The sequence below is a fragment of the Anguilla rostrata genome, unplaced genomic scaffold (genome assembly GCF_018555375.3).
Source record: "Anguilla rostrata isolate EN2019 unplaced genomic scaffold, ASM1855537v3 scaf1064, whole genome shotgun sequence".
NCBI classification, from domain to species: domain Eukaryota; kingdom Metazoa; phylum Chordata; class Actinopteri; order Anguilliformes; family Anguillidae; genus Anguilla; species Anguilla rostrata.
The window spans coordinates 1-22,961 of record NW_026986406.1 but is presented as its reverse complement, the minus strand read 5'-3'; the positions used below and the strand labels follow the sequence as shown (position 1 = coordinate 22,961).

Sequence of the window (22,961 nt, the reverse complement as noted above, 5' to 3'; positions counted from 1 at the left end):
TGCCTGAATTCTCACTACAAAACCCCTGCTTAAAAGGGGGAATTTTCATGAAAATATCCAAAAAAAATTTAAACCTGTGGATTTTATGTGATTAGGCAATACTTTTAATTGAATATTGTGAGGAAATGTAATTGTAATGTAATCCTGCTAGAAACGGGTTTTTTTTGGTAGCACATTTGCACCAATAAATGGAACAATAAACAAAGGATCGAATGATACAGAATTCAGACATGACCGTTAATGTTGCTCATGCACTCAGTGATTTTATTAAAACCCCAAAGGGTAGACTTAATCTTCGGGAACACAGATTAATTTTCAAATTGAATTATATTGTTTTTTTTTTTTGCCATGACGGAACTCTAAAGCAGCTGGCGGCAGGTCAAAGTTCAATATCAAAGATATTGTGAAATAGTCTGATTATTTCTTTTTAACAATATCGATAGGGTAACGCATTTTAGTAGTTAAACACACAGAACATTTGGAAATGCTAGGAAAACATGTATTTTTTTCTGATTATGTAAATATATAACCAATGAAACCCTTTGCAGTTGAAAGCTACCTCAATAGTGTTCATTCATGCATGGTCAGGAATGATGAACACACCGATATGCCAATTGAATGCAATTTACACTGCAATTTACATTCCCGTCTTTATGTACCTGACTCTCTATTTATTCCTTGAATTTTTTTTCTCTGCATCTTTTACTTTTGGCTGTTTGTTTGTGCTGATTTCACCTGAAAAATTAACATAAACCGGTTTCACATTTGGACTTAACACTGTTGGCCCGAAACCAGTCGGGCAAATCTAAAGACTTTGTGGAACTGAAAATCCTGAATTTATTCGAAATGTAAACAAACTATTGGGTTATCTGAGTTTGCAACGCTACGAAGCAGTGCCCTTAGTGCAATGGATCAATTTTCAACTGTATGGCTGTCAACAATGTAAAGGTAAATCATTGTTTTTCGAATACTAAACATGCAAACAGACCATGAAAGCAGAGCGTTTCACCATCCGTGAAAACACTCAGAAATGATTGAATTTGACATCATGAATGCTAGGAGCAATGGAAATTGGAATCCTCGCTAGTATCTGGCAGTTGTTTACACTCGCACTTTTCAGAGTTGAGAAAAAACCGGCCCCCAGATTGCTCGACTCCTGCAAACAAACAGAACAGGCATCTCTCCCCGGGGCCTGCCCGGGATTTAACCCACCCCCGCACTAAGCGAAATCATACCCCCAGACCAAGGCCCCAATTGACTGTTGCTAAAGCCGGCACTCCAAATGTCAAAATCAAACACGCAAAACCCAAATTTTTGAAAAAGGTAATACTCTTTGCAGGTATGGCATTGGGGTATAGTGGTGAGCATAGCTGCCTTCCACAGTTGACCCGGTTTTTCCCCCGGGCCAATGCAGTTCAGTGGGGCTATCTGCTTCTGGCAGTCGAAACAAATGACCCGGCGGGTGGGAAGAACACGAATCCAATTTCAAAATCCATGAGCGAGCGCCACAGTTTCTGTTGGACGAAACAGTACAGCCTTTCTGTCTACGTAGTGAAAAATAATATCCATCAGAAGGGGTGGGCCCGTATACTTACAACAGGAAAGCGCAGTGTTTCGCCTTCTATGACTTTACTATTTAAGAAATGAGTGAAATTTGACATCATGGGAATTTCAAAGGAATCCTCTCCAATCCCTGTAAAAAATCTGCCAGGGGTGAAATGCATTGTAAAGGCAGTCAAATTTACAATCAGTCAATCAAATCATTTTTTTAGTGTTTTTATTATGACACGAGCAAATGGAACATTGGTGTGTTGCCAGTACTGCCGCTCAGCATTTTCATTCAAACCAAAGGGTGACATTATGCGAAAGCAAAAAATTTATTTTCAAATTGAATTATATTGTTTTTTGCGGTGATAGCAGCTCAGAAGCTATAGCAGCAGGTCAAAGTTAAATATACAAATGTTTGAAACATAGTCTGTTCATTTCAATTTGACATTTTCAATGAGGTGTACAAGTTAGGTTAAACCACAAATTTGGAAAAACTTTGTATGCCAAAAGTCTTAAGAAATACTTAAAGTTATAACTGTCAGAAACCAATGCATTTCTCCAGGCATTCATCGTACGAGAGCGGGCCCAGGTCCAAGGTGCTCATTTACTCTCCGCTTTCCACGGAGGCAAGGGTTTGAAAGGCTTCCGCTGCCATTTTGACCAAATAGTCGAAATCATGTAACAGCACCAACGATCAGAAAGTCATCGCTGGCATAGAAGAAATCTTGCACTGCGTCACGTTTTCAGAGTTGAGACAAAACCACCCGCCGGAATGCGGGACCGCCTGCAAGCGATAGGGGACTGATGCAAGATCCTGGGGCTGCCGGGATTTGAACCGGGACCCCCGCCCCCGGGCCCGAGAATCATACCCTAGACCAAGGGCCCCCCCAAATTTATGGCGACCGCCATGGGCCTCCGAAATTTAAAAAATCAAAAAAGCCAAATCTTTTGCGACAGCAAAGGTAATCTTTTGCAGGTATGTGCATTGGTGGTATGTGGTGAGCATAGCTGCCTTTGCAGGAGACACTGGGTAGATTCCCCAATGCAGGGGGTGAAGCTATCTGCTTCCGGCGTCGGGGCCTTTAGAAATGACCCAGTCGGGTCGGAAGCAACACAAATCCAATTTCAAAATCCATATAGCTGAGCGCCACAGTTTTTCGTTGACGATAGCAGTACACCCTTTTTCTGGCTATCGAGTGAAAAATAAATCCATCAGGGAAGAAAGCGTGCCTGTAAACTTACAACAGGAAAGCACAGTGTTTCCCTTCTATGACTTTACTATTTAAAAATGACTGAAATTGACATCATGGAATTTTAAAGGGAACCTCCAATCACCGAAATACTATCCCAGGCAGAAATGTTGTAAAAGGCAGAATTTACAATCGTCAATTAAATCATTTTTTTCAGTGTTTTTATTATGACATCAAAAACAGGAAATTGGTGTTAACTTTACAGCTGTAAGAAGAGGCTCTTTTTGGAAGGGAAAGGAGATCATGCCACATTGCAGTGTGTTGCAAAAAATGTCCCACAAACAAAGAGTGCCTGTAATTAGTTCATACAGAACCGCAGTCTTCACATGAATGGGGTGAATTTTCATTAAAAAATATCCAAAAAAATTTAAAAACCTGTGGATGCCTATGTGATTAGGCAATACTTTTAATTGAATATTGGGGAGGAAAAATTGTAAGAATCCTGCTAGAAACGGGTTTTTTTTTGGTAGCACATTTGCACCAATAAATGGAACAATAAAACTAAAGGATGCAATGATACGGGAATTTTAAGGACATGACCTGTTAATGTTGCTCAGCACTCAGTCATTTTTATTAAAACCCAAAAAGGGTAGACGAATCTTCGGGGGAAGCACAGATTAATTTTCAAATTGAATTATATTGTTTTTTTTTTCCATGTGACGGAATTTAAAGCAGTTGGAGGTAAAAAGTTCAATATACAAAGATAGGAACATAGTCTGATTATTTCATTTTAACAATATCGATAGGGTAACGCTAGTTAGTATTAAACACACAGAACATTTGGAAATGCTATGAAAACATTTTATTTCTTTTTCTGATTATGTAAAATATAACCAATGTAAAACCCCTTTGCAGTTGAAAGCTACCTCAATAGTGTTCATTCATGCATGGTCGGAGATAGATGAAACACCGAATGCCAATTGAATGCAATTTACACTGCAATTTACTTCCGGCTATTGGTACTGTACCTGACTCTCATATTATTCCTTGAATTTTTTTCTGCATCATTTTACTTTTGGCTGTTTGTTTGTGCTGATTTCACCTGAAAAATTAACCATAAACCTGTGGTTTCACAGGACTTAACACTCTGTTGGCCCGAAACCAGTCGGGCTAAATCGTCAAATGACTTTGTGAACTGAAAATCTGAATTTATTCCGAAATGTAAACAAACTATTGGGTTATCTGAGTTTGCAATGTACCGAACAGTGCCCTAGTGAATGGATAACTTCAACTGTATGGCCTGTTTCGCCAATGAAAGGTAAACATTTGTATCAGAATACGTAACACACGCGAAAAACCATGAAAGGAGCTTTCCCCCACCGAAAACACTTCAGAAATGATTGAATTTCGCATCGAATGCATGAGAGAATGGAAATTAACCCCCGCTAGTATCTGTAGTTGTTTGGCACTGCGCCACATTTTTGGTTGAGACAAAACCGGCAACAGATGCTCGACTCCGCAAAAAACAGAACATGTGCATTCGCGGGCTCGCCGGGATTTGAACCGACCTCGGAACCAAGCAGAATCATACCCCAGACCAACGGCCCCCAATTGACTGTTGCGAAGCCAGGGGACTGGCAAAAATCAAACCGCCAAAAACCCAAATCTTGCCAGCAAAGGTAATACTTTGCAGGTATGTGCATTGGTGGTATAGTGGTGAGCATAGTTGTTCACAGTTGACCCGGGTTCGATTCCCGGGCCCAAAGCAGTTCCCGTGGGCTATCTGCTTCCTGGCAGTCGGTAGTTTTGTAAATGACCGGTCGGTGGAAGCAACACAATCCAACAAAATCCATGTGAGCTGAGCGCCCAGATTTCTGTTGGACGATAGCAGTACAGCCTTTTCTGTCTATCGAGTGAAAATAATATCCATCAGAGAACGGAAAGCTCCGATATTTACAACAGGAAAGCGCAGGTTTCGCCTTCTATGACTTTCTTTTAAGAAATGAGTGAAAATTTAATCATGGAATGTTCAAAGGGAATCCCCCTCCAATCACCTGTGAAATACTCCCCCCGGGGGCTGAAACAAAAGGCAGTCAAATTTACAATGTCAATCAAATCATTTTTCAGTGTTTTTTTTATGGGCATCAGAAGCAAATGGAACATTGGTGTGTTGTTTCAGTATGCTGCTCAGTGCATTTTTTATTCAAACCAAAGGGAGACATAGTCGTGGAAAGCAAAAAATTTATTTTCAAATTGAATTTTATTGTTTTTTGCGCATGTGATAGCAGCTCAAGATGCCAGGTCAAGAAAAATACAAATGTTTGCAAAAATAGTCTTTTTTCATTTCAATTTGACATTTTTTCAATGAGGTGTAATGTACAAGTTAGGGTTAAACTCACAGGACTTTTGGAAATGGTACTTTGTATGCCCCAAAGTTTTTAAGAAATACTTAGAAACGTTATAACTGTCAGAAACCAATGCATTTCTCACAGGCAGGTTCTTCGATCGGAGGCGTGGCCATGGGTCCCCAAATGCTGCATTTCCCCGCCCACGGAGGCAAGGGTTTGAAAGGCTTCCCGCCATTTTGACCAAATAGTAGAAATCATGGGCGCACACGATCAGAAAGTCATCGCGGCATAGAAGAAATTTCACGGCCCCTTTCAGAGTTGGGGAAAAAACCACCCTTGAATGCTGGACCGCCTGGATACGGGACTGATGCAAGTATCCTAGGGGTCGTCCGGATTTGAACCCGGACCTCTCGCACCGGCAATCATATTCCCAGACCAACGAGCCCCAATTGACTATGGCGGACACCAGGGCCTCCGAAATTTCAAAATCAAAAAAACCCAAATCTTTGCGACGAAAAAGGGAATACTTTTTGCAGGTATGTGCATTGGTGGTATAGTGGTGAGCATACTGCCTTCAAACAGGAGACACTGGGTAGATTCCGCCAATGCAGTTTTAGTGAATATCGTTTCTGGCAGTCGACGCTTATCGTAAATGACCCAGTCGGGTGCGGAAGCAACACAAATCCAATTTCAAAATCCTTTGGAGCTGAGCCCCAAAGATTTCTGTTGGAGATAGCAGACAGCCTTTTCTGCATCGTAGTGAAAAATAATATCCATCAGGGAACGGAAAGCGTGCCTGTAAACTTACAACAGGAAAGCACAGTTTTCCTTCTATGACTTTATATTTAAGAAATGACTGAAATTTGACATCATGGAATTTTCAAGGGGAATCCTCCAATCACCTTAGAAATACTATGCCAGGGCAGAAATGCATTAAAGGCAGTCAAATTTACAATCAGTCAATTAAATCATTTTTTCAGTGTTTTTATTATGACATCATAAGCAACAGGAACATTGGTGTGTTAACTTTACAGCTGTAAGAAGAGGCTCTTTTTGTGAAGGGAAAGGAGATCATGCCACATTGCAGTGTGTATGCAATAATGTCCCACAAGGGCTAAAGAGTGCCTGTAATTAGCTCACTACAGAACCGCATGTCTCTATACATGAATGGGGTGAATGTTTCATTGAAAATATCCAAAAAAAAATTTAAACCTGTGGATGCCTATGTGATTAGGCAATACTTTTAATTGAATATTGTGAGGAAATGTAATTGTAATGTAATCCTGCTAGAAACGGGTTTCTTTTGGTAGCACATTTGCACCAATAAATGGAACAATAAAACTAAAGGATGCGAATGATACAGAATTCTAAGGACATGACCTGTTAATGTTGCTCAGTGCACTCAGTGCATTTTTTATTCAAACCAAAGGGTAGACGTTAATCTTCGTGGAAGCACAGATTAATTTTCAAATTGAATTATATTGTTTTTTTTTTTTTTGCGCATGTGACGGGAACTCTAAAGCAGCTGGCGGCAGGTCAAAGTTCAATATACAAAGATATTGTGAACATAGTCTGATTATTTCATTTTAACAATATCGATAGGGTAACGTACAAGTTAGTAGTTAAACACACAGAACATTTGGAAATGCTATGAAAACATGTATTTCTTTCTGATTATGTAAATATATAACCAATGTGAAACCCTTTGCAGTTGAAAGCTACCTCAATAGTGTTCATTCATGCATGGTCAGGAGATATGATGAACACACCGATATGCCAATTGAATGCAATTTACACTGCAATTTACATTCCGTGCTATTGGTACTGTACCTGACTCTCATATTATTCCTTGAATTTTTTTTCTCTGCATCATTTTACTTTTGGCTGTTTGTTTGTGCGTGATTTCACCTGCAAACTTAACCATAAACCTGTGGTTTTCCACATTTGGACTTAACACTCTGTTGGCCCGATAACCAGTCGGGCTAAATCGTCAAATGACTTTGTGGAACTGAAAATCCTGAATTTATTCCGAAATGTAAACAAACTATTGGGTTATCTGAGTTTGCAACGTACACGAAGCAGTGCCCTTAGTGCAATGGATCAACTTCAACTGTATGGCTCGTTCTCGCCAATGTAAAGGTAAATCATTTGTATCAGAATACGTAACACACGCGTGCAAACTTAGACCATGAAAGCAGAGCGTTTCACCATCCGTGAATTTAACACTTCAGAAATGATTGAATTTCGACATCATGAATGCATAGAGAGCAATGGTAAATTGGAATCCTCGCTAGTATCTGTGCAGTTGTTTGGCACTGCGTCACATTTTTCAGAGTTGAGACAAAACCAGGCACCAGATTGCTCGACTCCCTGCAAACAAAACAGAACATGTGCATCTCTGCCCGGGCTCGTCCGGGATTTGAACCCGGGACCTCTCGCACCTAAGCGAGAATCATACCCTAGACCAACGAGCCCCCAATTGACTGTTGCTGAAAGCCATGGCACTCCGAAATGTCAAAATCGAAACACGCCAAAAACCCAAATCTTTTGCGACAGCAAAGGTAATACTTCTTTGCAGGTATGTGCATTGGTGGTATAGTGGTGAGCATAGCTGCCTTCCAAGCAGTTGACCCGGGTTCGATTCCGGCCAATGCAGTTCAGTGGGGCTATCTGCTTCCTGGCAGTCGTGTAGTTTTCGTAAATGACCCGGTCGGGTGCGGAAGCAACACGAATCCAATTTCAAAATCCATGTGAGCTGAGCGCCACAGATTTCTGTTGGACATAGCAGTACAGCCTTTTCTGTCTATCGTAGTGAAAATAATATCCATCAGAGAACGGAAAGCGTGCCTGTATACTTACAACAGGAAAGCGCAGTGTTTCGCCTTCTATGACTTTACTATTTAAGAAATGAGTGAAATTTGACATCATGGAATGTTCAAAGGGAATCCTCTCCAATCACCTGTGAAATACTCTGCCAGGGCTGAAATGCATTGTAAAGGCAGTCAAATTTACAATCAGTCAATCAAATCATTTTTTCAGTGTTTTTATTATGACATCAGAAGCAAATGGAACATTGGTGTGTTGCTCAGTGCACTGCTGCTCAGTGCATTTTTCATTCAAACCAAAGGGTAGACATTAGTCGTCGTGAAAGCAAAAATTCATTTTCAAATTGAATTATATTGTTTTTTTGCGCATGTGATAGCAGCTCAGAAGCATATAGCAGCAGGTCAAAGTTAAATATACAAATGTTTGCAAACATAGTCTGTTCATTTCAATTTGACATTTTCAATGAGGTGTAATGTACAAGTTAGTGGTTAAACTCACAGGACTTTTGGAAATGGTACTTTGTATGCCCGCGAAAGTCTTAAGAAATACTTAGAAGCGTTATAACTGTCAGAAACCAATGCATTTCTCACAGGCAGGTTCATCGATGCGAGAGAGCGTGGCCCATGGGTCCAAGGTGCTGCATTTACTCTCCGCTCTCCACGGAGGCAAGGGTTTGAAAGGCTTCCGCTGCCATTTTGACCAAATAGTCGTAAATCATGTAACAGCAGCACACGATCAGAAAGTCATCGCTGGCATAGAAGAAATCTTGCACTGCGTCACGTTTTTCAGAGTTGAGACAAAACCACCCGTCGGAATGCTGGACCGCCTGCAAGCGATACGGGACTGATGCAAGTATCCTAGGGCTCGTCCGGGATTTGAACCCGGGACCTCTCGCACCCGAAGCGAGAATCATACCCCTAGACCAACGAGCCCCCAATTGACTATGGCGGACCGCCATGGGCCTCCGAAATTTCAAAAATCAAAAAAAGCCCAAATCTTTTGCGACAGCAAAGGTAATACTTCTTTGCAGGTATGTGCATTGGTGGTATAGTGGTGAGCATAGCTGCCTTCTAAGCAGGAGACACTGGGTAGATTCCCCGCCAATGCAGTTTAGTGAAGCTATCTGCTTCCTGGCAGTCGTGACGCTATCGTAAATGACCCAGTCGGGTGCGGAAGCAACACAAATCCAATTTCAAAATCCATATGAGCTGAGCGCCACAGATTTCTGTTGGACGATAGCAGTACAGCCTTTTCTGGCTATCGTAGTGAAAAATAATATCCATCAGGGAACGGAAAGCGTGCCTGTAAACTTACAACAGGAAAGCACAGTGTTTCGCCTTCTATGACTTTACTATTTAAGAAATGACTGAAATTTGACATCATGGAATTTTCAAGGGGAATCCTCTCCAATCACCTGTGAAATACTATGCCAGGGCAGAAATGCATTGTAAAGGCAGTCAAATTTACAATCAGTCAATTAAATCATTTTTTCAGTGTTTTTATTATGACATCATAAGCAACAGGAACATTGGTGTGTTAACTTTACAGCTGTAAGAAGAGGCTCTTTTTGTGAAGGGAAAGGAGATCATGCCACATTGCAGTGTGTATGCAATAATGTCCCACAAGGGCTAAAGAGTGCCTGTAATTAGCTCACTACAGAACCGCATGTCTCTATACATGAATGGGGTGAATGTTTCATTGAAAATATCCAAAAAAAAATTTAAACCTGTGGATGCCTATGTGATTAGGCAATACTTTTAATTGAATATTGTGAGGAAATGTAATTGTAATGTAATCCTGCTAGAAACGGGTTTCTTTTGGTAGCACATTTGCACCAATAAATGGAACAATAAAACTAAAGGATGCGAATGATACAGAATTCTAAGGACATGACCTGTTAATGTTGCTCAGTGCACTCAGTGCATTTTTTATTCAAACCAAAGGGTAGACGTTAATCTTCGTGGAAGCACAGATTAATTTTCAAATTGAATTATATTGTTTTTTTTTTTTTGCGCATGTGACGGGAACTCTAAAGCAGCTGGCGGCAGGTCAAAGTTCAATATACAAAGATATTGTGAACATAGTCTGATTATTTCATTTTAACAATATCGATAGGGTAACGTACAAGTTAGTAGTTAAACACACAGAACATTTGGAAATGCTATGAAAACATGTATTTCTTTCTGATTATGTAAATATATAACCAATGTGAAACCCTTTGCAGTTGAAAGCTACCTCAATAGTGTTCATTCATGCATGGTCAGGAGATATGATGAACACACCGATATGCCAATTGAATGCAATTTACACTGCAATTTACATTCCGTGCTATTGGTACTGTACCTGACTCTCATATTATTCCTTGAATTTTTTTCTCTGCATCATTTTACTTTTGGCTGTTTGTTTGTGCGTGATTTCACCTGCAAACTTAACCATAAACCTGTGGTTTTCCACATTTGGACTTAACACTCTGTTGGCCCGATAACCAGTCGGGCTAAATCGTCAAATGACTTTGTGGAACTGAAAATCCTGAATTTATTCCGAAATGTAAACAAACTATTGGGTTATCTGAGTTTGCAACGTACACGAAGCAGTGCCCTTAGTGCAATGGATCAACTTCAACTGTATGGCTCGTTCTCGCCAATGTAAAGGTAAATCATTTGTATCAGAATACGTAACACACGCGTGCAAACTTAGACCATGAAAGCAGAGCGTTTCACCATCCGTGAATTTAACACTTCAGAAATGATTGAATTTCGACATCATGAATGCATAGAGAGCAATGGTAAATTGGAATCCTCGCTAGTATCTGTGCAGTTGTTTGGCACTGCGTCACATTTTTCAGAGTTGAGACAAAACCAGGCACCAGATTGCTCGACTCCCTGCAAACAAAACAGAACATGTGCATCTCTGCCCGGGCTCGTCCGGGATTTGAACCCGGGACCTCTCGCACCCTAAGCGAGAATCATACCCTAGACCAACGAGCCCCCAATTGACTGTTGCTGAAAGCCATGGCACTCCGAAATGTCAAAAATCGAAACACGCCAAAAACCCAAATCTTTTGCGACAGCAAAGGTAATACTTCTTTGCAGGTATGTGCATTGGTGGTATAGTGGTGAGCATAGCTGCCTTCCAAGCAGTTGACCCGGGTTCGATTCCCGGCCAATGCAGTTCAGTGGGGCTATCTGCTTCCTGGCAGTCGTGTAGTTTTCGTAAATGACCCGGTCGGGTGCGGAAGCAACACGAATCCAATTTCAAAATCCATGTGAGCTGAGCGCCACAGATTTCTGTTGGACGATAGCAGTACAGCCTTTTCTGTCTATCGTAGTGAAAAATAATATCCATCAGAGAACGGAAAGCGTGCCTGTATACTTACAACAGGAAAGCGCAGTGTTTCGCCTTCTATGACTTTACTATTTAAGAAATGAGTGAAATTTGACATCATGGAATGTTCAAAGGGAATCCTCTCCAATCACCTGTGAAATACTCTGCCAGGGCTGAAATGCATTGTAAAGGCAGTCAAATTTACAATCAGTCAATCAAATCATTTTTTCAGTGTTTTTATTATGACATCAGAAGCAAATGGAACATTGGTGTGTTGCTCAGTGCACTGCTGCTCAGTGCATTTTTCATTCAAACCAAAGGGTAGACATTAGTCGTCGTGAAAGCAAAAATTCATTTTCAAATTGAATTATATTGTTTTTTTGCGCATGTGATAGCAGCTCAGAAGCATATAGCAGCAGGTCAAAGTTAAATATACAAATGTTTGCAAACATAGTCTGTTCATTTCAATTTGACATTTTCAATGAGGTGTAATGTACAAGTTAGTGGTTAAACTCACAGGACTTTTGGAAATGGTACTTTGTATGCCCGCGAAAGTCTTAAGAAATACTTAGAAGCGTTATAACTGTCAGAAACCAATGCATTTCTCACAGGCAGGTTCATCGATGCGAGAGAGCGTGGCCCATGGGTCCAAGGTGCTGCATTTACTCTCCGCTCTCCACGGAGGCAAGGGTTTGAAAGGCTTCCGCTGCCATTTTGACCAAATAGTCGTAAATCATGTAACAGCAGCACACGATCAGAAAGTCATCGCTGGCATAGAAGAAATCTTGCACTGCGTCACGTTTTTCAGAGTTGAGACAAAACCACCCGTCGGAATGCTGGACCGCCTGCAAGCGATACGGGACTGATGCAAGTATCCTAGGGCTCGTCCGGGATTTGAACCCGGGACCTCTCGCACCCGAAGCGAGAATCATACCCCTAGACCAACGAGCCCCCAATTGACTATGGCGGACCGCCATGGGCCTCCGAAATTTCAAAAATCAAAAAAAGCCCAAATCTTTTGCGACAGCAAAGGTAATACTTCTTTGCAGGTATGTGCATTGGTGGTATAGTGGTGAGCATAGCTGCCTTCTAAGCAGGAGACACTGGGTAGATTCCCCGCCAATGCAGTTTAGTGAAGCTATCTGCTTCCTGGCAGTCGTGACGCTATCGTAAATGACCCAGTCGGGTGCGGAAGCAACACAAATCCAATTTCAAAATCCATATGAGCTGAGCGCCACAGATTTCTGTTGGACGATAGCAGTACAGCCTTTTCTGGCTATCGTAGTGAAAAATAATATCCATCAGGGAACGGAAAGCGTGCCTGTAAACTTACAACAGGAAAGCACAGTGTTTCGCCTTCTATGACTTTACTATTTAAGAAATGACTGAAATTTGACATCATGGAATTTTCAAGGGGAATCCTCTCCAATCACCTGTGAAATACTATGCCAGGGCAGAAATGCATTGTAAAGGCAGTCAAATTTACAATCAGTCAATTAAATCATTTTTTCAGTGTTTTTATTATGACATCATAAGCAACAGGAACATTGGTGTGTTAACTTTACAGCTGTAAGAAGAGGCTCTTTTTTGTGAAGGGAAAGGAGATCATGCCACATTGCAGTGTGTATGCAATAATGTCCCACAAGGGCTAAAGAGTGCCTGTAATTAGCTCACTACAGAACCGCATGTCTCTATACATGAATGGGGTGAATGTTTCATTGAAAATATCCAAAAAAAAATTTAAACCTGTGGATGCCTATGTGATTAGGCAATACTTTTAATTGAATATTGTGAGGAAATGTAATTGTAATGTAATCCTGCTAGAAACGGGTTTCTTTTGGTAGCACATTTGCACCAATAAATGGAACAATAAAACTAAAGGATGCGAATGATACAGAATTCTAAGGACATGACCTGTTAATGTTGCTCAGTGCACTCAGTGCATTTTTTATTCAAACCAAAGGGTAGACGTTAATCTTCGTGGAAGCACAGATTAATTTTCAAATTGAATTATATTGTTTTTTTTTTTTTGCGCATGTGACGGGAACTCTAAAGCAGCTGGCGGCAGGTCAAAGTTCAATATACAAAGATATTGTGAACATAGTCTGATTATTTCATTTTAACAATATCGATAGGGTAACGTACAAGTTAGTAGTTAAACACACAGAACATTTGGAAATGCTATGAAAACATGTATTTCTTTCTGATTATGTAAATATATAACCAATGTGAAACCCTTTGCAGTTGAAAGCTACCTCAATAGTGTTCATTCATGCATGGTCAGGAGATATGATGAACACACCGATATGCCAATTGAATGCAATTTACACTGCAATTTACATTCCGTGCTATTGGTACTGTACCTGACTCTCATATTATTCCTTGAATTTTTTTTCTCTGCATCATTTTACTTTTGGCTGTTTGTTTGTGCGTGATTTCACCTGCAAACTTAACCATAAACCTGTGGTTTTCCACATTTGGACTTAACACTCTGTTGGCCCGATAACCAGTCGGGCTAAATCGTCAAATGACTTTGTGGAACTGAAAATCCTGAATTTATTCCGAAATGTAAACAAACTATTGGGTTATCTGAGTTTGCAACGTACACGAAGCAGTGCCCTTAGTGCAATGGATCAACTTCAACTGTATGGCTCGTTCTCGCCAATGTAAAGGTAAATCATTTGTATCAGAATACGTAACACACGCGTGCAAACTTAGACCATGAAAGCAGAGCGTTTCACCATCCGTGAATTTAACACTTCAGAAATGATTGAATTTCGACATCATGAATGCATAGAGAGCAATGGTAAATTGGAATCCTCGCTAGTATCTGTGCAGTTGTTTGGCACTGCGTCACATTTTTCAGAGTTGAGACAAAACCAGGCACCAGATTGCTCGACTCCCTGCAAACAAAACAGAACATGTGCATCTCTGCCCGGGCTCGTCCGGGATTTGAACCCGGGACCTCTCGCACCCTAAGCGAGAATCATACCCCTAGACCAACGAGCCCCCAATTGACTGTTGCTGAAAGCCATGGCACTCCGAAATGTCAAAAATCGAAACACGCCAAAAACCCAAATCTTTTGCGACAGCAAAGGTAATACTTCTTTGCAGGTATGTGCATTGGTGGTATAGTGGTGAGCATAGCTGCCTTCCAAGCAGTTGACCCGGGTTCGATTCCCGGCCAATGCAGTTCAGTGGGGCTATCTGCTTCCTGGCAGTCGTGTAGTTTTCGTAAATGACCCGGTCGGGTGCGGAAGCAACACGAATCCAATTTCAAAATCCATGTGAGCTGAGCGCCACAGATTTCTGTTGGACGATAGCAGTACAGCCTTTTCTGTCTATCGTAGTGAAAAATAATATCCATCAGAGAACGGAAAGCGTGCCTGTATACTTACAACAGGAAAGCGCAGTGTTTCGCCTTCTATGACTTTACTATTTAAGAAATGAGTGAAATTTGACATCATGGAATGTTCAAAGGGAATCCTCTCCAATCACCTGTGAAATACTCTGCCAGGGCTGAAATGCATTGTAAAGGCAGTCAAATTTACAATCAGTCAATCAAATCATTTTTTCAGTGTTTTTATTATGACATCAGAAGCAAATGGAACATTGGTGTGTTGCTCAGTGCACTGCTGCTCAGTGCATTTTTCATTCAAACCAAAGGGTAGACATTAGTCGTCGTGAAAGCAAAAATTCATTTTCAAATTGAATTATATTGTTTTTTTGCGCATGTGATAGCAGCTCAGAAGCATATAGCAGCAGGTCAAAGTTAAATATACAAATGTTTGCAAACATAGTCTGTTCATTTCAATTTGACATTTCAATGAGGTGTAATGTACAAGTTAGTGGTTAAACTCACAGGACTTTTGGAAATGGTACTTTGTATGCCCGCGAAAGTCTTAAGAAATACTTAGAAGCGTTATAACTGTCAGAAACCAATGCATTTCTCACAGGCAGGTTCATCGATGCGAGAGAGCGTGGCCCATGGGTCCAAGGTGCTGCATTTACTCTCCGCTCTCCACGGAGGCAAGGGTTTGAAAGGCTTCCGCTGCCATTTTGACCAAATAGTCGTAAATCATGTAACAGCAGCACACGATCAGAAAGTCATCGCTGGCATAGAAGAAATCTTGCACTGCGTCACGTTTTTCAGAGTTGAGACAAAACCACCCGTCGGAATGCTGGACCGCCTGCAAGCGATACGGGACTGATGCAAGTATCCTAGGGCTCGTCCGGGATTTGAACCCGGGACCTCTCGCACCCGAAGCGAGAATCATACCCCTAGACCAACGAGCCCCCAATTGACTATGGCGGACCGCCATGGGCCTCCGAAATTTCAAAAATCAAAAAAAGCCCAAATCTTTTGCGACAGCAAAGGTAATACTTCTTTGCAGGTATGTGCATTGGTGGTATAGTGGTGAGCATAGCTGCCTTCTAAGCAGGAGACACTGGGTAGATTCCCCGCCAATGCAGTTTAGTGAAGCTATCTGCTTCCTGGCAGTCGTGACGCTATCGTAAATGACCCAGTCGGGTGCGGAAGCAACACAAATCCAATTTCAAAATCCATATGAGCTGAGCGCCACAGATTTCTGTTGGACGATAGCAGTACAGCCTTTTCTGGCTATCGTAGTGAAAAATAATATCCATCAGGGAACGGAAAGCGTGCCTGTAAACTTACAACAGGAAAGCACAGTGTTTCGCCTTCTATGACTTTACTATTTAAGAAATGACTGAAATTTGACATCATGGAATTTTCAAGGGGAATCCTCTCCAATCACCTGTGAAATACTATGCCAGGGCAGAAATGCATTGTAAAGGCAGTCAAATTTACAATCAGTCAATTAAAACATTTTTTCAGTGTTTTTATTATGACATCATAAGCAACAGGAACATTGGTGTGTTAACTTTACAGCTGTAAGAAGAGGCTCTTTTTTGTGAAGGGAAAGGAGATCATGCCACATTGCAGTGTGTATGCAATAATGTCCCACAAGGGCTAAAGAGTGCCTGTAATTAGCTCACTACAGAACCGCATGTCTCTATACATGAATGGGGTGAATGTTTCATTGAAAATATCCAAAAAAAATTTAAACCTGTGGATGCCTATGTGATTAGGCAATACTTTTAATTGAATATTGTGAGGAAATGTAATTGTAATGTAATCCTGCTAGAAACGGGTTTCTTTTGGTAGCACATTTGCACCAATAAATGGAACAATAAAACTAAAGGATGCGAATGATACAGAATTCTAAGGACATGACCTGTTAATGTTGCTCAGTGCACTCAGTGCATTTTTTATTCAAACCAAAGGGTAGACGTTAATCTTCGTGGAAGCACAGATTAATTTTCAAATTGAATTATATTGTTTTTTTTTTTTTGCGCATGTGACGGGAACTCTAAAGCAGCTGGCGGCAGGTCAAAGTTCAATATACAAAGATATTGTGAACATAGTCTGATTATTTCATTTTAACAATATCGATAGGGTAACGTACAAGTTAGTAGTTAAACACACAGAACATTTGGAAATGCTATGAAAACATGTATTTCTTTCTGATTATGTAAATATATAACCAATGTGAAACCCTTTGCAGTTGAAAGCTACCTCAATAGTGTTCATTCATGCATGGTCAGGAGATATGATGAACACACCGATATGCCAATTGAATGCAATTTACACTGCAATTTACATTCCGTGCTATTGGTACTGTACCTGACTCTCATATTATTCCTTGAATTTTTTTCTCTGCATCATTTTACTTTTGGCTGTTTGTTTGTGCGTGATTTCACCTGCAAACTTAACCATAAACCTGTGGTTTTCCACATTTGGACTTAACACTCTGTTGGCCCGATAACCAGTCGGCTAAATCGTCAAATGACTTTGTGGAACTGAAAATCCTGAATTTATTCCGAAATGTAAACAAACTATTGGGTTATCTGAGTTTGCAACGTACACGAAGCAGTGCCCTTAGTGCAATGGATCAACTTCAACTGTATGGCTCGTTCTCGCCAATGTAAAGGTAAATCATTTGTATCAGAATACGTAACACACGCGTGCAAACTTAGACCATGAAAGCAGAGCGTTTCACCATCCGTGAATTTAACACTTCAGAAATGATTGAATTTCGACATCATGAATGCATAGAGAGCAATGGTAAATTGGAATCCTCGCTAGTATCTGTGCAGTTGTTTGGCACTGCGTCACATTTTTCAGAGTTGAGACAAAACCAGGCACCAGATTGCTCGACTCCCTGCAAACAAAACAGAACATGTGCATCTCTGCCCGGGCTCGTCCGGGATTTGAACCCGGGACCTCTCGCACCCTAAGCGAGAATCATACCCCTAGACCAACGAGCCCCAATTGACTGTTGCTGAAAGCCATGGCACTCCGAAATGTCAAAAATCGAAACACGCCAAAAACCCAAATCTTTTGCGACAGCAAAGGTAATACTTCTTTGCAGGTATGTGCATTGGTGGTATAGTGGTGAGCATAGCTGCCTTCCAAGCAGTTGACCCGGGTTCGATTCCCGGCCAATGCAGTTCAGTGGGGCTATCTGCTTCCTGGCAGTCGTGTAGTTTCGTAAATGACCCGGTCGGGTGCGGAAGCAACACGAATCCAATTTCAAAATCCATGTGAGCTGAGCGCCACAGATTTCTGTTGGACGATAGCAGTACAGCCTTTTCTGTCTATCGTAGTGAAAAATAATATCCATCAGAGAACGGAAAGCGTGCCTGTATACTTACAACAGGAAAGCGCAGTGTTTCGCCTTCTATGACTTTACTATTTAAGAAATGAGTGAAATTTGACATCATGGAATGTTCAAAGGGAATCCTCTCCAATCACCTGTGAAATACTCTGCCAGGGCTGAAATGCATTGTAAAGGCAGTCAAATTTACAATCAGTCAATCAAATCATTTTTTCAGTGTTTTTATTATGACATCAGAAGCAAATGGAACATTGGTGTGTTGCTCAGTGCACTGCTGCTCAGTGCATTTTTCATTCAAACCAAAGGGTAGACATTAGTCGTCGTGAAAGCAAAAATTCATTTTCAAATTGAATTATATTGTTTTTTTGCGCATGTGATAGCAGCTCAGAAGCATATAGCAGCAGGTCAAAGTTAAATATACAAATGTTTGCAAACATAGTCTGTTCATTTCAATTTGACATTTTCAATGAGGTGTAATGTACAAGTTAGTGGTTAAACTCACAGGACTTTTGGAAATGGTACTTTGTATGCCCGCGAAAGTCTTAAGAAATACTTAGAAGCGTTATAACTGTCAGAAACCAATGCATTTCTCACAGGCAGGTTCATCGATGCGAGAGAGCGTGGCCCATGGGTCCAAGGTGCTGCATTTACTCTCCGCTCTCCACGGAGGCAAGGGTTTGAAAGGCTTCCGCTGCCATTTTGACCAAATAGTCGTAAATCATGTAACAGCAGCACACGATCAGAAAGTCATCGCTGGCATAGAAGAAATCTTGCACTGCGTCACGTTTTTCAGAGTTGAGACAAAACCACCCGTCGGAATGCTGGACCGCCTGCAAGCGATACGGGACTGATGCAAGTATCCTAGGGCTCGTCCGGGATTTGAACCCGGGACCTCTCGCACCCGAAGCGAGAATCATACCCCTAGACCAACGAGCCCCCAATTGACTATGGCGGACCGCCATGGGCCTCCGAAATTTCAAAAATCAAAAAAAGCCCAAATCTTTTGCGACAGCAAAGGTAATACTTCTTTGCAGGTATGTGCATTGGTGGTATAGTGGTGAGCATAGCTGCCTTCTAAGCAGGAGACACTGGGTAGATTCCCCGCCAATGCAGTTTAGTGAAGCTATCTGCTTCCTGGCAGTCGTGACGCTATCGTAAATGACCCAGTCGGGTGCGGAAGCAACACAAATCCAATTTCAAAATCCATATGAGCTGAGCGCCACAGATTTCTGTTGGACGATAGCAGTACAGCCTTTCTGGCTATCGTAGTGAAAAATAATATCCATCAGGGAACGGAAAGCGTGCCTGTAAACTTACAACAGGAAAGCACAGTGTTTCGCCTTCTATGACTTTACTATTTAAGAAATGACTGAAATTTGACATCATGGAATTTTCAAGGGGAATCCTCTCCAATCACCTGTGAAATACTATGCCAGGGCAGAAATGCATTGTAAAGGCAGTCAAATTTACAATCAGTCAATTAAATCATTTTTTCAGTGTTTTTATTATGACATCATAAGCAACAGGAACATTGGTGTGTTAACTTTACAGCTGTAAGAAGAGGCTCTTTTTTGTGAAGGGAAAGGAGATCATGCCACATTGCAGTGTGTATGCAATAATGTCCCACAAGGGCTAAAGAGTGCCTGTAATTAGCTCACTACAGAACCGCATGTCTCTATACATGAATGGGGTGAATGTTTCATTGAAAATATCCAAAAAAAAATTTAAACCTGTGGATGCCTATGTGATTAGGCAATACTTTTAATTGAATATTGTGAGGAAATGTAATTGTAATGTAATCCTGCTAGAAACGGGTTTCTTTTGGTAGCACATTTGCACCAATAAATGGAACAATAAAACTAAAGGATGCGAATGATACAGAATTCTAAGGACATGACCTGTTAATGTTGCTCAGTGCACTCAGTGCATTTTTTATTCAAACCAAAGGGTAGACGTTAATCTTCGTGGAAGCACAGATTAATTTTCAAATTGAATTATATTGTTTTTTTTTTTTGCGCATGTGACGGGAACTCTAAAGCAGCTGGCGGCAGGTCAAAGTTCAATATACAAAGATATTGTGAACATAGTCTGATTATTTCATTTTAACAATATCGATAGGGTAACGTACAAGTTAGTAGTTAAACACACAGAACATTTGGAAATGCTATGAAAACATGTATTTCTTTCTGATTATGTAAATATATAACCAATGTGAAACCCTTTGCAGTTGAAAGCTACCTCAATAGTGTTCATTCATGCATGGTCAGGAGATATGATGAACACACCGATATGCCAATTGAATGCAATTTACACTGCAATTTACATTCCGTGCTATTGGTACTGTACCTGACTCTCATATTATTCCTTGAATTTTTTTTCTCTGCATCATTTTACTTTTGGCTGTTTGTTTGTGCGTGATTTCACCTGCAAACTTAACCATAAACCTGTGGTTTTCCACATTTGGACTTAACACTCTGTTGGCCCGATAACCAGTCGGGCTAAATCGTCAAATGACTTTGTGGAACTGAAAATCCTGAATTTATTCCGAAATGTAAACAAACTATTGGGTTATCTGAGTTTGCAACGTACACGAAGCAGTGCCCTTAGTGCAATGGATCAACTTCAACTGTATGGCTCGTTCTCGCCAATGTAAAGGTAAATCATTTGTATCAGAATACGTAACACACGCGTGCAAACTTAGACCATGAAAGCAGAGCGTTTCACCATCCGTGAATTTAACACTTCAGAAATGATTGAATTTCGACATCATGAATGCATAGAGAGCAATGGTAAATTGGAATCCTCGCTAGTATCTGTGCAGTTGTTTGGCACTGCGTCACATTTTTCAGAGTTGAGACAAAACCAGGCACCAGATTGCTCGACTCCCTGCAAACAAAACAGAACATGTGCATCTCTGCCCGGGCTCGTCCGGGATTTGAACCCGGGACCTCTCGCACCCTAAGCGAGAATCATACCCCTAGACCAACGAGCCCCCAATTGACTGTTGCTGAAAGCCATGGCACTCCGAAATGTCAAAAATCGAAACACGCCAAAAACCCAAATCTTTTGCGACAGCAAAGGTAATACTTCTTTGCAGGTATGTGCATTGGTGGTATAGTGGTGAGCATAGCTGCCTTCCAAGCAGTTGACCCGGGTTCGATTCCCGGCCAATGCAGTTCAGTGGGCTATCTGCTTCCTGGCAGTCGTGTAGTTTTCGTAAATGACCCGGTCGGGTGCGGAAGCAACACGAATCCAATTTCAAAATCCATGTGAGCTGAGCGCCACAGATTTCTGTTGGACGATAGCAGTACAGCCTTTTCTGTCTATCGTAGTGAAAAATAATATCCATCAGAGAACGGAAAGCGTGCCTGTATACTTACAACAGGAAAGCGCAGTGTTTCGCCTTCTATGACTTTACTATTTAAGAAATGAGTGAAATTTGACATCATGGAATGTTCAAAGGGAATCCTCTCCAATCACCTGTGAAATACTCTGCCAGGGCTGAAATGCATTGTAAAGGCAGTCAAATTTACAATCAGTCAATCAAATCATTTTTTCAGTGTTTTTATTATGACATCAGAAGCAAATGGAACATTGGTGTGTTGCTCAGTGCACTGCTGCTCAGTGCATTTTTCATTCAAACCAAAGGGTAGACATTAGTCGTCGTGAAAGCAAAAATTCATTTTCAAATTGAATTATATTGTTTTTTGCGCATGTGATAGCAGCTCAGAAGCATATAGCAGCAGGTCAAAGTTAAATATACAAATGTTTGCAAACATAGTCTGTTCATTTCAATTTGACATTTTCAATGAGGTGTAATGTACAAGTTAGTGGTTAAACTCACAGGACTTTTGGAAATGGTACTTTGTATGCCCGCGAAAGTCTTAAGAAATACTTAGAAGCGTTATAACTGTCAGAAACCAATGCATTTCTCACAGGCAGGTTCATCGATGCGAGAGAGCGTGGCCCATGGGTCCAAGGTGCTGCATTTACTCTCCGCTCTCCACGGAGGCAAGGGTTTGAAAGGCTTCCGCTGCCATTTTGACCAAATAGTCGTAAATCATGTAACAGCAGCACACGATCAGAAAGTCATCGCTGGCATAGAAGAAATCTTGCACTGCGTCACGTTTTTCAGAGTTGAGACAAAACCACCCGTCGGAATGCTGGACCGCCTGCAAGCGATACGGGACTGATGCAAGTATCCTAGGGCTCGTCCGGGATTTGAACCCGGGACCTCTCGCACCCGAAGCGAGAATCATACCCCTAGACCAACGAGCCCCCAATTGACTATGGCGGACCGCCATGGGCCTCCGAAATTTCAAAAATCAAAAAAGCCCAAATCTTTTGCGACAGCAAAGGTAATACTTCTTTGCAGGTATGTGCATTGGTGGTATAGTGGTGAGCATAGCTGCCTTCTAAGCAGGAGACACTGGGTAGATTCCCCGCCAATGCAGTTTAGTGAAGCTATCTGCTTCCTGGCAGTCGTGACGCTATCGTAAATGACCCAGTCGGGTGCGGAAGCAACACAAATCCAATTTCAAAATCCATATGAGCTGAGCGCCACAGATTTCTGTTGGACGATAGCAGTACAGCCTTTTCTGGCTATCGTAGTGAAAAATAATATCCATCAGGGAACGGAAAGCGTGCCTGTAAACTTACAACAGGAAAGCACAGTGTTTCGCCTTCTATGACTTTACTATTTAAGAAATGACTGAAATTTGACATCATGGAATTTTCAAGGGGAATCCTCTCCAATCACCTGTGAAATACTATGCCAGGGCAGAAATGCATTGTAAAGGCAGTCAAAGTTACAATCAGTCAATTAAATCATTTTTTCAGTGTTTTTATTATGACATCATAAGCAACAGGAACATTGGTGTGTTAACTTTACAGCTGTAAGAAGAGGCTCTTTTTTGTGAAGGAAAAGGAGATCATGCCACATTGCAGTGTGTATGCAATAATGTCCACAAGGGCTAAAGAGTGCCTGTAATTAGTTCACTACAGAACCGCATGTCTCTATACAT

At 41.2% G+C, this 22,961-nt stretch overlaps 14 non-coding genes across 14 annotated transcripts; 5 read left to right on the top strand and 9 right to left on the bottom strand.

The window, feature by feature from the left end:
• Nucleotides 1–7,670: 7,670 nt before the first annotated feature.
• On the top strand, nucleotides 7,671–7,741 carry trnag-ucc (transfer RNA glycine (anticodon UCC)). Its single transcript has one exon. It is a non-coding gene; the product is annotated as a tRNA-Gly (tRNA).
• A 1,031-nt stretch (nucleotides 7,742–8,772) lies between these two features.
• On the bottom strand, nucleotides 8,773–8,844 carry trnap-cgg (transfer RNA proline (anticodon CGG)). The gene has a single exon. It is a non-coding gene; the product is annotated as a tRNA-Pro (tRNA).
• A 1,984-nt stretch (nucleotides 8,845–10,828) lies between these two features.
• Nucleotides 10,829–10,899, bottom strand: trnap-agg (transfer RNA proline (anticodon AGG)). The gene has a single exon. It is a non-coding gene; the product is annotated as a tRNA-Pro (tRNA).
• A 111-nt stretch (nucleotides 10,900–11,010) lies between these two features.
• On the top strand, nucleotides 11,011–11,082 carry trnag-ucc (transfer RNA glycine (anticodon UCC)). The gene has a single exon. It is a non-coding gene; the product is annotated as a tRNA-Gly (tRNA).
• Nucleotides 11,083–12,115: 1,033 nt separating this feature from the next.
• trnap-cgg (transfer RNA proline (anticodon CGG)) lies at nucleotides 12,116–12,187 on the bottom strand. The gene has a single exon. It is a non-coding gene; the product is annotated as a tRNA-Pro (tRNA).
• A 1,986-nt stretch (nucleotides 12,188–14,173) lies between these two features.
• On the bottom strand, nucleotides 14,174–14,245 carry trnap-agg (transfer RNA proline (anticodon AGG)). Its single transcript has one exon. It is a non-coding gene; the product is annotated as a tRNA-Pro (tRNA).
• Nucleotides 14,246–14,356: 111 nt separating this feature from the next.
• On the top strand, nucleotides 14,357–14,428 carry trnag-ucc (transfer RNA glycine (anticodon UCC)). Its single transcript has one exon. It is a non-coding gene; the product is annotated as a tRNA-Gly (tRNA).
• Nucleotides 14,429–15,460: 1,032 nt separating this feature from the next.
• Nucleotides 15,461–15,532, bottom strand: trnap-cgg (transfer RNA proline (anticodon CGG)). Its single transcript has one exon. It is a non-coding gene; the product is annotated as a tRNA-Pro (tRNA).
• A 1,983-nt stretch (nucleotides 15,533–17,515) lies between these two features.
• trnap-agg (transfer RNA proline (anticodon AGG)) lies at nucleotides 17,516–17,587 on the bottom strand. Its single transcript has one exon. It is a non-coding gene; the product is annotated as a tRNA-Pro (tRNA).
• Nucleotides 17,588–17,697: 110 nt separating this feature from the next.
• trnag-ucc (transfer RNA glycine (anticodon UCC)) lies at nucleotides 17,698–17,769 on the top strand. The gene has a single exon. It is a non-coding gene; the product is annotated as a tRNA-Gly (tRNA).
• Nucleotides 17,770–18,801: 1,032 nt separating this feature from the next.
• Nucleotides 18,802–18,873, bottom strand: trnap-cgg (transfer RNA proline (anticodon CGG)). The gene has a single exon. It is a non-coding gene; the product is annotated as a tRNA-Pro (tRNA).
• Nucleotides 18,874–20,857: 1,984 nt separating this feature from the next.
• Nucleotides 20,858–20,929, bottom strand: trnap-agg (transfer RNA proline (anticodon AGG)). Its single transcript has one exon. It is a non-coding gene; the product is annotated as a tRNA-Pro (tRNA).
• Nucleotides 20,930–21,040: 111 nt separating this feature from the next.
• On the top strand, nucleotides 21,041–21,112 carry trnag-ucc (transfer RNA glycine (anticodon UCC)). Its single transcript has one exon. It is a non-coding gene; the product is annotated as a tRNA-Gly (tRNA).
• Nucleotides 21,113–22,143: 1,031 nt separating this feature from the next.
• On the bottom strand, nucleotides 22,144–22,215 carry trnap-cgg (transfer RNA proline (anticodon CGG)). The gene has a single exon. It is a non-coding gene; the product is annotated as a tRNA-Pro (tRNA).
• Nucleotides 22,216–22,961: the final 746 nt, after the last annotated feature.